This window comes from Anneissia japonica, unplaced genomic scaffold, assembly GCF_011630105.1.
Source record: "Anneissia japonica isolate Jap-2015-1 unplaced genomic scaffold, ASM1163010v1 scaffold1231_len1163931_cov198, whole genome shotgun sequence".
Classification (NCBI taxonomy): Eukaryota; Metazoa; Echinodermata; class Crinoidea; order Comatulida; family Comatulidae; genus Anneissia; species Anneissia japonica.
Genome location: NW_022728604.1, coordinates 805,621 through 819,718, shown reverse-complemented (window position 1 = coordinate 819,718; position 14,098 = coordinate 805,621). Strand labels below are relative to the sequence as shown.

At 33.1% G+C, this 14,098-nt stretch overlaps 1 protein-coding gene across 2 annotated transcripts in view; it reads left to right on the top strand.

Annotated features, from left to right (window-relative positions):
* Positions 1 to 14,098, top strand: part of LOC117114410 (zinc finger MIZ domain-containing protein 1-like) — a 72,185-nt gene that overhangs the window by 44,796 nt on the left and 13,291 nt on the right. The gene's annotated exons all lie outside the window — the stretch shown is intronic.

Genomic DNA, 14,098 nt, shown 5'->3' with positions numbered 1-14,098 from the left:
GTGTCTCATATTATTTGTTATATTTTTATTATTCATTATATTCACTTGACTCGCATAAATAATTTTGTACGAAGAACATTTATATGCAGTTGTACTTCGCAGCACTTCACTTGCAATTTGCAATTTCTAGTTTTAACAATATAAATTAATGTTTGTAGCACTTTATCTTGCAATTTAACATCTAAATATTAGGTAAAGGCATGAATTGTTGCGAATATACTCTGGGATCGTTAAATTTATATCATTCATTGTTTAAGCGAGAGACGTCTCGGCTTAAGTTTCTTAGTGTTTTTGGAAGATTCAATTTTTATGACAGGGATTTTTCCCCTAAATTAAGAATAATGTTATATAATCAATATAAAATAATCTTTACGTTGTGGTATATTGACAGTTTTATTAAAATAACTGTTATTTATGTTTAAGATATATCTTGTTTAAACTTACCTCAATACTCCTCAATCAGGAAAATCTGTTGATTAATTTTTCTTAGAACTGAAATGTACGATATACTTTAGTTCTTAAAACTTTGTTTCCTTGTCGTTCAAAAGCTAATTTTCAAATTGTTACTTATCAATGATAAACAGACAATATCTTTTAACTTGTCCATCTTTTCGTAGTCTAAAATTAGTTGGATGAAATGTTTAAATTTTATATTGTGGCATGGCCAATAGGTGGGTATGCTTTTTAATTAACAGTATGACACCTCTATGATATCCAGGGCCCCTTACACTAAAATCCACCCCTTTAAGAGTCTCCCATCTTACATAGACAGTCGCTTCCCAGAGTTAATAAAATCTGTCAGTAGAATTTCTTTGATGCTATTTTGAGCATCATTAATTTAGTTGATTTTAGGAGTATTTTCAATTTATGAACACCCTTTGGTACCAAGGAGTACGTAAAATGGACGTCTTGCTGTACAGGTATTGATTAATCAAACTGCAGTATCAATTATTTTTATTCTTGATATTGATAAGCCAACTTATACAGTACTAAATAAAAGTGACCACCCCTAAATTGATAGTGGAATAATCCAATAATTGAGTTTTTAATACTCAGTACTATTATGATATACAAAATCATGCTGCTGATATATCCATCTGTGTTTAGTTCTCCCACATTCATACTTAACAAATTCTTCCTGTTAATTTTCTGTCATCCTGGCAATAAGGATAAAAAGGAGACATTTATATGGTCTTCTTCAAAGATAAATAAGGCTAAATTGGGTTTAATTCAACAAGTATACACAGTCACATGTATAGATCAGTGAAAAGTGTACTTACAACCTTGAATTCATAGCAGAATCATACTTCTTTTTGACCATCTGCTGCGACATGTCCTAAAAAGAAGACATTTTTAATCCCAAGAGTAAAGTTATCAGGCTCCACACCAGTCATACTACACATGTATTAATTGTAACAGGTGTCATAATAAGGAGCTAAAGAATTCCAGGTGTCAGTACATGTGCGTATTTGTATGCCATGTAGGTCAAAGGCCTAGTAGAGGATGGTTCCTCTCTGATCTTATCTGGTGTTACAGAACAAAGGATTTGTCATACTAATAATAAAAACATTTAAAACAAAGTCCAGGTTGGCCACATATATGTCAGCATTCATACCATAGCAACATTATTTTTAGCTATTATTCATTCTGTATTTGAATAGAGATTTGTATCAATTGCTAAAGATAGACAATTTGATGAAATTATTCTATAGCAGTAGATAATTTATAATACGGGAAGTTCTTCGGGTACAAACGTAGAAGCCCACCCCCTTGAAACCAAAATTGGGCTGTTTTGGGTGGGTTTAGGGAACCCCTTTTCAATGAAAATGCAATTTTTGGGTCCGAACAAGGCGCTGATCCCAGAGCCTCACTGCTTATCTTGTTCTTGTTACCAGAACTTTAAAAGCGTCCAACATCAACAGTTTTGAACGGACGTGTAGGAAGTTTTGTAAACATGACTAGAGGCGATTTCCAACAAACTTTCATCGCCCTTTTTTTAAATTGGACCCCAGGGTTCCCCCTGCACCTACGAAACATAACAGGGGTGTCAGCAAGGACTACGTTACTGCCATTACCACTAATAGGGCACGTCGCATGGATGGAACGGTCGGTTAAGGATATGTTCTGAAGAACTTAAGGTTTTGAGTTCGAATCGCTTCTTGTTATTTTATTTATTTTTTTTTCAATTTTAAGATATTTTTATTTTGTACAAATGAACATTCTAAATAATAATTTATTTTGTACAAATAAACATTCTAATTATTTAAAAATTTCTATCTTATTAGCTCTTCCAAAAGCCCAATGTAACAACTTGTGCCTGTATCATATTTAAGCGTCGAGGAACGCGTGGCCCGGTGAGCGGTCGCTCGTGTTCAGCAGTGCATGGCTGACACACTGAAAAAAAATTGTAAAGCCCTGTTCAGACTATAACATTTTGTACAAAAAACTGTTGTATGTCCATATATAGTCATGATATGCCTATATATGGTCACGATGTGATGTCATCATGACCATATTTGGGCATTTTAGTTTACACATTTTTGTGGAATAAAATTTAATAGCTTAGACTATGGAAAATGCTCATAGTCACATGATATTGACACATTTTGTAGATTCCCACGAGATTTTGATTGTAGATAGTGCTGCACTTGTGTGTAGATCCGTACACGGTGTTGATAGCAAGCTGCTAGAAAAACAGGTGTCCGGTGTATAACTAAGATATTCCAGGTGCCAAACTTCCTGATTATCTCATTAGAAGTGACCAATGGTGGCGGATCAATTCAGGTTGTTGTCATTCAGATAGCTTCGTATTACTCTATATTCATTATGTTTCAAGGAAAGGTTTTATGAGTTAAATGTTATAAATCTGTTGGTAATGCATGCTGTACAGTAAACGTTAGAAAGCTTCAGACTATAAAATGTAAATTTTACATTGTAAAGTAGTACAGTAACATCTCCCTATTACGTACCCCTCCGTCCGAACAGAGTTCGTAATTGAGAAAATTTGTAATTGAGAGAGAAATTTCATAGCATCTCAGTTTAGTGAGGGTAGGCATGGGCCTACAATACAAAGTACAGGGCTAGGTAGTCCTAAGCCTTGACAAGGGAGCAAAATTTTGTCACGAAAAATGACTTGGATTTTACTGTTTTCTACAACAAAATAATATTTTACAGAAGCCAAAATTACTTGAGCTCACTGAGAAGTATTCATTTGAAGTGATTTCCGAATGAAAACATGACCAAATAATGGCCAAAACTAGTTTTTTTTTCTCTTTCTAAAAATCGCAAATCCATGCGAATAGCGCCCTCAAATAAAAAATAACGTGAGATTTACTGTACAGTATGCCTGAACAAGCATCCACTGCTCAAATGTAGTATATCTCGGCTGAAAACGATCAATATTTCTTGCTTTAAGCTTTTTAATTTTTTTTTCAAGTGTTTTTGTAGTTGAAAACGATCATTCGTAATTACGTCATCGAGGCAAATTGGGTTCGTAAAATCGAGAGTTCGTAATTGGGAGATGTTACTGCAAACATTTATTAGTAATGTAATAAAAGTTTTTCTTCTCCCCCGATAAGGTCAAAAAAAAAATGTTGTGTTGCCCTCTGCGACCGAACAAAAATTTTTTTTTTTTAAATCGGGTCGCCATTTTATTTTATTTTTTTTTTATAATTTTGTTTAAAGGTTTTTTTTCTTTTATTTAAGTACAAATACGAGAAATATAATTTCCTAAATTAACATTTAGAACATAAAATTTAAAACAGACATGTATTTTTACCAAAATCTGGCCATACAGATACACACGTAAAATCGGTAAAATTATTATTGATTAAATTTTTTTATTCTCGAAGTTTACTTTGATTATATTACATAGAGGGCGCTTGTTTGGCCAATATTTCTTAGCCATGGGATGGTTTTGCTCGACTTGTCCTTGTGTGTTTGTGTGGATCGGATGCACAAATTATTTTACGTTTCGAAGCCCTATAAATATTTATTTAAACAGATTTAATTTTTAATAAATTTATTTCAATATACACTTGGTTAGTATTATTATGTTATTACTTTGAATACTCTTTGTTTGGCAAGCTTGGCATCGTTCTATTGTGGCGCTAGGTCTACAAGGCCTTAGGCCTAGGATCTTCTTAATAATAGGAACTGCAGTTTGAGGCGTATCTTATTTCAGGTGTTACTAAAAAAAAAATAAAAAAAAATAAAAAAAAATATCGGACCAACCCACGATTTCCATTTTTGGCCTAATGCATACAGTTATGAATTATTAACACTTTTCCCCAAGTTTTTTTTTTTTTTTTTTTGCCTTATAAGGGATCCAAATTCAGGGTATCTTTTTTTGTTGATTTATCTGCAAAATTAATTATACTATTTAAATTTAATATAGCATTTAAAATTGCTTTGGGAAATATTTCTCCAACAAAAATTTACATTGCAGCCAATGAAATACTTTCTCGGAAACGGATTTTCAAGGGATAAATTGTGCTTGCAGAAAAATTGCTTGAGGCAAAGCGACTCCAGGTCAAAGTGAATTATTTAGAAATTTATCTGTTGAGTTAATTATCAATGTTTGAGCTGTGAAATTTCTGAAAGTTCAAGCTTTCCAGGAGGGGGAAATGTCTGGGAAAAAATTAGAAATTTTAATCAGTTCTTCAGATATCATTGCCAACTATTTTTTAAAACTTTCGCATTTTAAGTTATTTTAGAGTTTGCTCATGTTACCGGGTGTGACTGTTGTTGGCACTCTCTAGACGACGGGATGCGCAGCCGGTGGGACCCCAAATGGAGGAAAGGGACTGTGTAGGTTAGGGTTCTCATATAAATATATAGGGTAGTCATCCAAATTTTTTCAGCCTAGTGGACTTGGCTTTACCTTTCCCCTCCTTACTCTTGTATACTAACGCTGTGCTTTATAACGTTTTCATTCAACAGGGGTGCTTATTTTAGAGTGGTGCTTACTACATATTATTGGAGCATTAAAATAATATTAATAATAATAATAATAATAAATACGATTAATAGAGAAATATCCGCTAGAGACGGAAACATGAAAAATTTTGAACTGGATCGTATGGAAACCCATGAAATGTCCTAAGCTAAACCAATCAAAAAGCAGAAGAAACCAGCACCTTTGCTCTCGCTGCTTTGTTTACCAGTTGAAGCCCTTGAAGAGGACTCGCTGGTTCACAACCCACAAAAGCTCTAATGGTGCTGGTGTCTAACTGTCCTAAAAAAAAAACCTGACAAATAAATTAGCTAGTAAAACAGAAATGGTGAATCTACTTGAAAGCAACAACCATCAGATGACTTTTCGGTGCTTGTCTAAATGATGATGTTTGCAGACCGAGCAAGCAATTTGTTGTACATAAGCATAACTGATTTTTTGCAATGATGTTGGTTCTATAAGATTTTTCTGATGGTACAAAATGTAAAAGCACATTGGGTAATATAACTCTTGATTAAGCGCTGCAATGTTTGAAATGCGCCAATGCTTATTTAAGAGTGGCACTTTAATCATGGCAAAATACTGTAATCATGTTTGTTGCTGTGGTTAACTAATATTTGGAAGCTTAACTAAACTGCAACCGGTGTGCGATTACTCAAAAAATGGTTCTTGCAGAGGAAAGGATGATGATAAATGTGTGATGCAATGTTTTAACTGATGGCTTAATATTCAATTGTTCTTAGAAATCCAATATCATCTCTTTATGGAATTGAACCTCCCAAAAAATAAGTTAATAATTTCCTTTGATCAATTTCCTCCATGATTACTATCATCTTTATATGGAAATTTACACTAAAGATTCAAAGAAGTTGTTATAGACATTTGATTAGGGATTCATTTTTATTGTGCATGCTGTCTATCGCACGTGATAGATATTGTGACATTTCTAGGGATAAATTATCTGAGAGAGCATACCGCAGCTAAACGATAAAGATTAATGATGATGCTGTGGGGACAATTTGTCTTGGGTTAATCGTGTAAGGACCGAGCAGTACTGTATGTCTTGGCACTGTTCCCATTTCATCTTTTAAGTTTTTGCGATGATAGACCGTTGGTGAAATGATATCTTAAGGGAGTTGTAAACTTTATTAAAAGAGAATATTCATTTGGCAGAAGCAGTTGCATATGTTCAAGTTTTAATATCGATAGAGTCCCAATTCATCCTTATGAAAATGCAAGCATCCTAATCTTTCCTGTATTTTGATTGGCTGGGATGTGATGTGGAGCCTTAATTAAATCTATCTGACAGCAATGCAAAAATGATAGTGAAGTAAAAAATGAATTTGAAATATGAAAAATTGACAATGATATGAAAAATGACTACGATGTGAAAAATTTCTGACAAGAAAAATGAGTATGATGTGAAAAATTACCAGAATGTAAAAAAATACTTCCGATGTGAGAATGTAGAATGATCACCTTTGATTCCTGAATGAATAAAAATGAGATAAACTTTAATCGGTGACCCCAACCTATGATTTGATTATTCCCCCTTCAGTTGCTATTATCACATTGTCCCCCTTTTTCTCGGCATATGTAGGAAAGAACACAACAGATGCGTGAAGCAACGACACAGTACGGTAATAGAAATAGTATGTCATTGTGACATTAGTTGCAACATTTACCGTTAAGTCTGATTGTTTTTGTGTGGGCACCTTGAAAAAATTAGAAAAAATTAACTGCTAAATCTAGTTCATCCGTTTCAGGGTAATTAGTGTGAAAGGTTGGGATTAACAAAGTATTATATTTCGTCTTCAGGTAGTTGGCAGGAAGGAAGGAAGGAGAGTTTAGTAGGAGAAAACTTTTTATGTTCGCAAGAGACCCATATCATTCATAAACAATTTTTTTTACAGTTAAGTTATGTAGTAGTGCGGTTGTAACAGACACTTACCTTCACTTTCATTTAAAAAAACGATACTTGTTAGAAGAAAAAAGAAAAATTTATTTTATAGCATGCTCATTTTTAGGTGAAATACTACAGCAAAAGCGAGAATAGGAACAATGTATATTTAGTCTATTTGACACTGTTGTTACCGGTAATTGAAATCATTTGGAGGCCGAAATTAGCCAGCATTTGAAGATTTTGATAGATATAATATATAAAGATAAGATGTTTATCTGCAAACAATAACGTGTAGATAGGTGTTAATTGGTGCTGGTAAGTTGACTCATTCATGCATGAAATTTGCATTAAATCAAAGGATAAATACAAATTTACCTCTGATGATTAGGCCCCTACTGTTGTAAATGAATTACCAACAAAGATATTGAATGTTTTTCAACATTGATATCAGTTTCTTTACGTAGGGACAACAATTATTGTTGATAGGACAAAATCCTGTTGTACTGCAGATTTAACCGTTGTCAGATGTTACTGCCGAGCGAAAGATGTTCGGGAAATAAATGTGACCGGCTTATACTGGTCACTCGGTCGATGAGTTGCTTAACTTGTGAGTCATAAATGTCAGTCTTTTACTTGCCAAAATGTGGTAATGTCAAGTTCTTATTCGTTTAGATATTACTACTGTCTGGTAAAATCTGGAGAACTTCTCAAAAATGATTGCAAACACTGAATTTTTAAGCCAAAAGTCCAGACTATCAAATTTTATTTAAAAAAATAAATGTGACAAGCTTAAATATGGTCATGATGACATCATATTATGACCATATATAGGCATATCATGACTATATATGGGCATATAGCAGGTTTTTGTCAAAGAAAAATGTATTACCTAGACAGAGCTTAAATTTAAAAGGATCAAATAAACTTCATGAAATAGTTTGAAAAATAATTATTTAACTGTCTATGCAAGTTGGTAGGAACCATATTATTTATGTGTCTATCACTTGGCAATGAATATTTCATTTTGGAGCTAATGACTTCCTTATAATACCAAGTAACCAATTTAAATACCGTACTGAATATAGGCCTATATATTTGAACTTAGACCACACAATAATATTTGCAAGGTTTTTTGATCAGTTGTTAATATAAGTAATACAAAAACAGTTCATAAAAAAAAATAAATAGATAAAAAAAAAATAAATAAATAAATAAAATAAAATAAAACTAGTTCATTATCCCCTTTACTCGTACTGTAATTGTAATCTTCTGATCAGTTTTTATTTTGCTTTGTTTGATATCAAGTCTTCACTCATCAATCCATACTACAAAGTTCTCTAATCAAAATATGCTATTTGTCCACCCCTCTTCCCCCCCCCCAACAAAAATAGAATAAACCAACTTATATTACACTAACTTTTTTCAGTTGGCAAAACTTTATCAAATCTACATTATGATACAAATAAAGTGTTCTTTAAGATTTGTATTAAATATTTTATGCTATACTATTAGTATTTTTCAGGAATGTTTTCTAGATGGGAATATTTTATGTATAATGTGCTAACTTGCAGTATTTGCTTTTATATTAAGAGTCCCTATAGAGAGCCTGAAGTTCTTACAGCCCATAGTTCACACTGGTCAGCCTTTTATTGCTGTCAATTTTTCCCCAGACATTAAAGTATTTCATGATATAATTTAGTATAGAATGTTGCATTCATTAATCATGTTAAACAGCCCACTTTGATATGTGACATTCATCTGACAGGTTGAATGATTGACAAGTGTTGAAGTTGATTGACGTACAATATTATATGTTGATAGACTGCCTGGCTGGTATGCTAAATTCTGTTTTACAATTTTAAGCGGTATTTATGTTGTTCTCACGCGAGTAGTACGGTACATTGTAATGGTCAGGGTGCATCTAAATTTAAATGAATCTTTGTTGTCATGTCAGCTGATTAGCTGAGGGTATTCATTATATGAACACGTGTTCATACCACGTTAAAATATACTCGGCTTAAGAGCTCGTAAATGAATCCGGTTTTTAACCACTGCTTTAGTACTTCACATACTAGCTTTTAACATGAAGTAATACACAGTTTTGATGTGGTTTGGCATGATCTGTATATTTGGTCTATGGCGTCCTGTTTATTGCATGTATAGTTGATTGTGGTTTTTTTAGATGATTCAGTTCATTCAAGGTCTCGCCACAGAGGGATGTGACTTTGGTTATTTAATATTCAAATAAATATGACTTGTCACCTAATTTAATGGCTTTAATTTATTGTATTGGTGGTTATCATTGCTGAAATTATTTTTGTTTAGAGATTTTGTAATAAATTTAGACAAAACGTCACTCAAGGTATTTTGTAATCTTGGATTTTCAACAATTTTATATATAGTGTATTTACTTTGTTACATGATTGTTTTACCGTTGAATCTGGGCCTCTTGGGAGACCAGTACTTATGTATTTCAGAATAAAGAAAGATTGAATTGAATGATTAAGTATTAGTATTTTAAAAAAATAGTTATGCTTGTTGATTTGTTCTAGTGAAGTTCAGTAACATAGGAGTTCAAGAAACTCTTGGGCATAGGGGAAATGACAAGTAATGTTACTGGTTGGCTTTAGTATCACGTGGAAGAGATTTTTTCATAATTTGGCAAGTACCATTGTGGTAGAAAGATACTGATCCATACCATTCACATGACTATATTTGGATTGATAATATCTCGTTGCACGTGGTTGTCAGTATTCACAAACATGTTGATTATTATTTAGTAGCAGCTTCACGATAACATTAAAGAAAAGGTTAAAGGTTATACTGTGCAAAATAAATAATGAACTCTTCATTTGCATTTAAACTAAATCATTTAATATAATTAACTATAATAATAACTTGGAATTTGCTACTTACATAATTATCTAATTCTTGTTTCTCTAAAAGTAATTAACTTTAAATCTCTATTTTATTTATCTTTAAATGATGAAAAAAAACTCAAAAGGAATTAGCTTTGTGTTAAAAGTTTGAAAATTGTTAGTTGGTACTTGTAAACAGTGTTCAGGAATTAGAGGGGTCTCAGAATTAGGTGGGGGATTCCTGAATTGAGTGGGTACTTTAGTATTAAACAATCTTCAAAGAATGTGATGCAAGCCATCGGGATTTAATCATAAATGCTTGCATCATAATTTTTTCATGTTATTTTTTATCTTTCAAGAATATGAAAATTGATCAAACTTAATGTAAATTGGAATGCAATTAATTAAAAATGTTTAAATCATAATCACACAATTATATTATAAAAACATTTGTACTGCTCTACTCACTGACGCTTCCTCTCATCACTGAACTGAATATCTACAGAATATCCTTTAGCACCCAGGGGAGATAATTTCCTCTGTTTTTTGTACATTTAAAGAAAACAGGATGAATTTTGAAAGGGAAGTTATCCAGCCTGGATTGATCTTTAACGATAATTCAGATTTGGCATTCATGGTATATAGCAAGCATTCCACTTTTAGCAACATCTGAAAGTTGCCAAAATAATCTCATGCCTCTTGCCTACCTGTGGTATCATAGGTAACTACTGTGTGTGCATATATAGCTACAGGTTATCTAATTACAGCACCTAAAGGAATTAAGGTATTATCTATAAATAGATGTCTCCACTTCAAATACTTTCTGTTGTTGATAGCTCTTTAATGCCTTCAAATCTTACGATTAATCTGTTTTTATAAAGTTTGTTATTGTTTGAATAATTTGAATGTGCTGAACTGTGTGTAAGTGAATGATTTGAGTAGATGTGTTGTTATTGATATTTTTTGAAATTATATTTATTTATTATCAATAATTTCATCATTTTTTGAAATTATACTTAGTCTATTTAATATCAATAATTTCATCTTGTTAATATCAATAATCTCATCATATTAAATTAGTATTAGTATTTAGATACGCTATTCATAGAAAACTATATCATAGCGTTTACAGAGTTGAATAATGATTTGAAGCAATAAGCTCAAGTTAATTTTGAAAAAAGGTATGTTTTAAATTAACATATTGCTGAAAATAAATTACTAACATTTACTAATTAATATGACTTGTTTATCCTTTATTAACATAATCCCTACTGGCAAATGAATGAAGGACTTGTGTGGGAAACAGAAAAAAAGTGATATAAAATCCTGACATTGTGGTGAATTAATGTCAAACAGACATGAAAATGTTAAGATCTATGATGAGTAATAAAAAGAACAACTACTTAAGCTCCGTTAACAAGATGTGTGTCCTGGGCCCCCGGTAACGTTGTCCCGGCTCACCCCTGCACTTCCCAGTCTGCAACAAATACAAGCATCTTTTTAGAGAGCTAGGTTTTGAAGGAAATGCAATAACTTAAGATGAGTCATATACAATCATCTCAGAAATCCCTTAGCATTTCTTCATAAATATATACACTCTTTATTTGAAAAAAAAAAAAAAAAAAAAACTTATAGGAAATATGGATACAAGTCTACAGTGTGATTCATTGGATCGAGTACGATGTCCCACTTACTGATGTCTATCTTGCAGCGAAAATCTAATTTCTGTCAACGATAACAACGTTGGCGGCAGAGGTGAAAAAGCTTGCTCGTCATTGCGGTTGATTCAATTACGCGAGAGGAACCCAGACTTGAAATATTAATTGAACTTCAGAAATATCTAACTTACTTTGTTTCAATTGCATTCTTTATTCCTCTTCCACTTAAGCTTAAATATTTAATAAATGCAACAGAGACTTTGTTAAAGTCCACAGATGTTAGTATATCATTAAAGTTACAATTTGAACCTTGTTTTTTAAATGTTTGTTTTATGTTGATAAAATTATTTTTAAAATGTCAAGTATACTTATCATACACTTATACCCTATTCAGACTAGCATCGCATTGCGATCGGTTGTAGCAATTGTGATACCCAATCGCAAAGTAAAATCGTGTGTGAAAGCTCACCAATAGTAGTCGATATGTAATCGATATCGCAATTGTTACCCGTTGCGATTGGGTGCTACAATCTTTATTACTCCTGATTACCACAGAGTCCGATCGCAACGAATCACAACGAATTCCACAGGCATAGTTTGGCTGGCGTCAGTGTACATAGGCCTAGCCACCGGAGGCCTAGGCCCTAGAATGTAAAGTTTGTTTGTGTTGGTCTGAATGCGTTCGTTGATTGCGATCGGGAGTAATTAGTTTTGGATTACCACTGATTACATCGCAACCGATCGCAACAGAGTGTAGTCTGAATAGGGTATTAGAATTATGTAATGCTCCTTAAACTAAGTCACTTTATAAGACATAGGAAGTGGAGTTATGGAAAATCTTGGTGGATAACAGGATTTGCACCAGGATCTTGAAATTTAAAGTTAAGTTTCATCATAACCACCAAGCCACCGCTCCATAACTTATTGTGAATAAAAGAATATTTAAAGGCCAACTCAGACAGTGTCGTACCACGCACCCTGATGCGATTTATTGTTGTCTGGTGTCTTGTGAGTTTGCAGACAAGACAGGTCTGTGTTGGTGGCTGTTGCACTTTAGAATATTAAAATGCTGAATATTTTCCCAACAACCTGAAGACTCTCCCTGATGATAAATTGCGTCGGGCTGTGTCGTAATACGCCGTATAAGTAGGCCTTTGTATATTCATTTTCTACATTATTTTCCCTTTCCCAAATGTATCCCCTTCCATAATATATTCTTTCCACAATTTCTTCTTTTTTCGCAATTTCCTTCCCAAAATTCAAACCAAAAATGTCAGCTAGATGATTTGTGGTTGAAAAAATTAATGAAAAACATTTGCAGTTAGGATAGAAACACAATAGAATTTGTAATTAGAATTCTACGCCGTATATTAAAATGTAGGTACTTGACCTTGTCTGGGTACATTTTAACTTGATTGGTTTGTGTTCACTACCTTTCAGTTTATTAACATTTTTTTAATAAAGGATATCTATTATTTTTTTTTAATCAAAGGTATTTGTAATATTTCAAAACAAAAAATTTAAAAATATAAGCATGTTTCAAGGATATTTATAATTAAAAATTCAAACTAAAAAAAAAAAAAAGAACCAAAAAAACAAAAAACAAAAAACCAACAGAAGTATAAAAATAAATGTGTATTGTTATGAAAGGAATTCAAGCAGGAGTTGACAAGTGTCTGTGGCTGAGCAGTGTCAGTGTGCTACCCTCATTTTTTTTCTATCTAAATTTCACTTTATGCCCACCCATTATTTAAAAAAAAAAAATGAGAATAGAAAAGTGAGAGGCGGTGACACTTGGCAGCCAACTTTTGAATTGAAGGTGGTGCCATTTGATGATGCGATTACATTTTAATTAAAACAAAATTCATTCATGAGTAACTAGATACCTTGAAACTTGGTAACATTATTTCGTTTAAAGGTCATTAAATTGCAAATGTAAATGTGTGGTTCTTGTTTAAATTTGGGTTAGGCCGCTGGGAATTACAGCTTTAGTGGAGTCCCTAATCTGGCCAGTACACTGGGAAATAATCACCTACTCTTTGTGAATAGTGTATTTAGTTCTTTTCCATGCACAATTGCCAGTGGTAGATCCAGAGGGCCCAGTGAAGGACTTTCACAGATGGGAGTCTATACCACCTCAGCCCCACCATGGTTGGTCAGAAAATTTATGATTATGGCACCTGAAGATGGCCAGAAATGCCACTCTCAGTATTAGATTTTAGTATAATTTACTTTTTTCCCCATTTTATTTTTCCATAATTTAAAAAATTTAGGGGGATAGGTCTTACTGCCCCCCCCCCCCGACCCTGATTCCACCACTGTGTGCTATTTTGCACATTGGACGAATTGCTTAACACCCCATCTAAAGGATGCGTTTAGTAAAATATCTTTAAAAAAATGCAAGCAATAACTGCATTGGCAGCTGTGGCATGTCTAAGAATATGAAAATAAGGACAGGGCTAATGTAGGATGCGGAGGTTAAGTGGGTGGCTTATTGATTAACTAAGTGAGGGGGTGTTAGCTGATTAGACAAGGTGATTTTTGAATGTATTGCTTTTTGCTAAGCTAAATTCAAGTGGGACAGAGCACCTGGGAATGTTTTTGTGTGGGATGCACATACAGGAGCAGATCCAGCCTGATAAGAAAGGGGGAAGGATGTGAGTATGTGAACTGAGTTAGAGTCTCAGGGAAGAACTCCTAGTAGAGGTGCAAGGAACAATTTTAT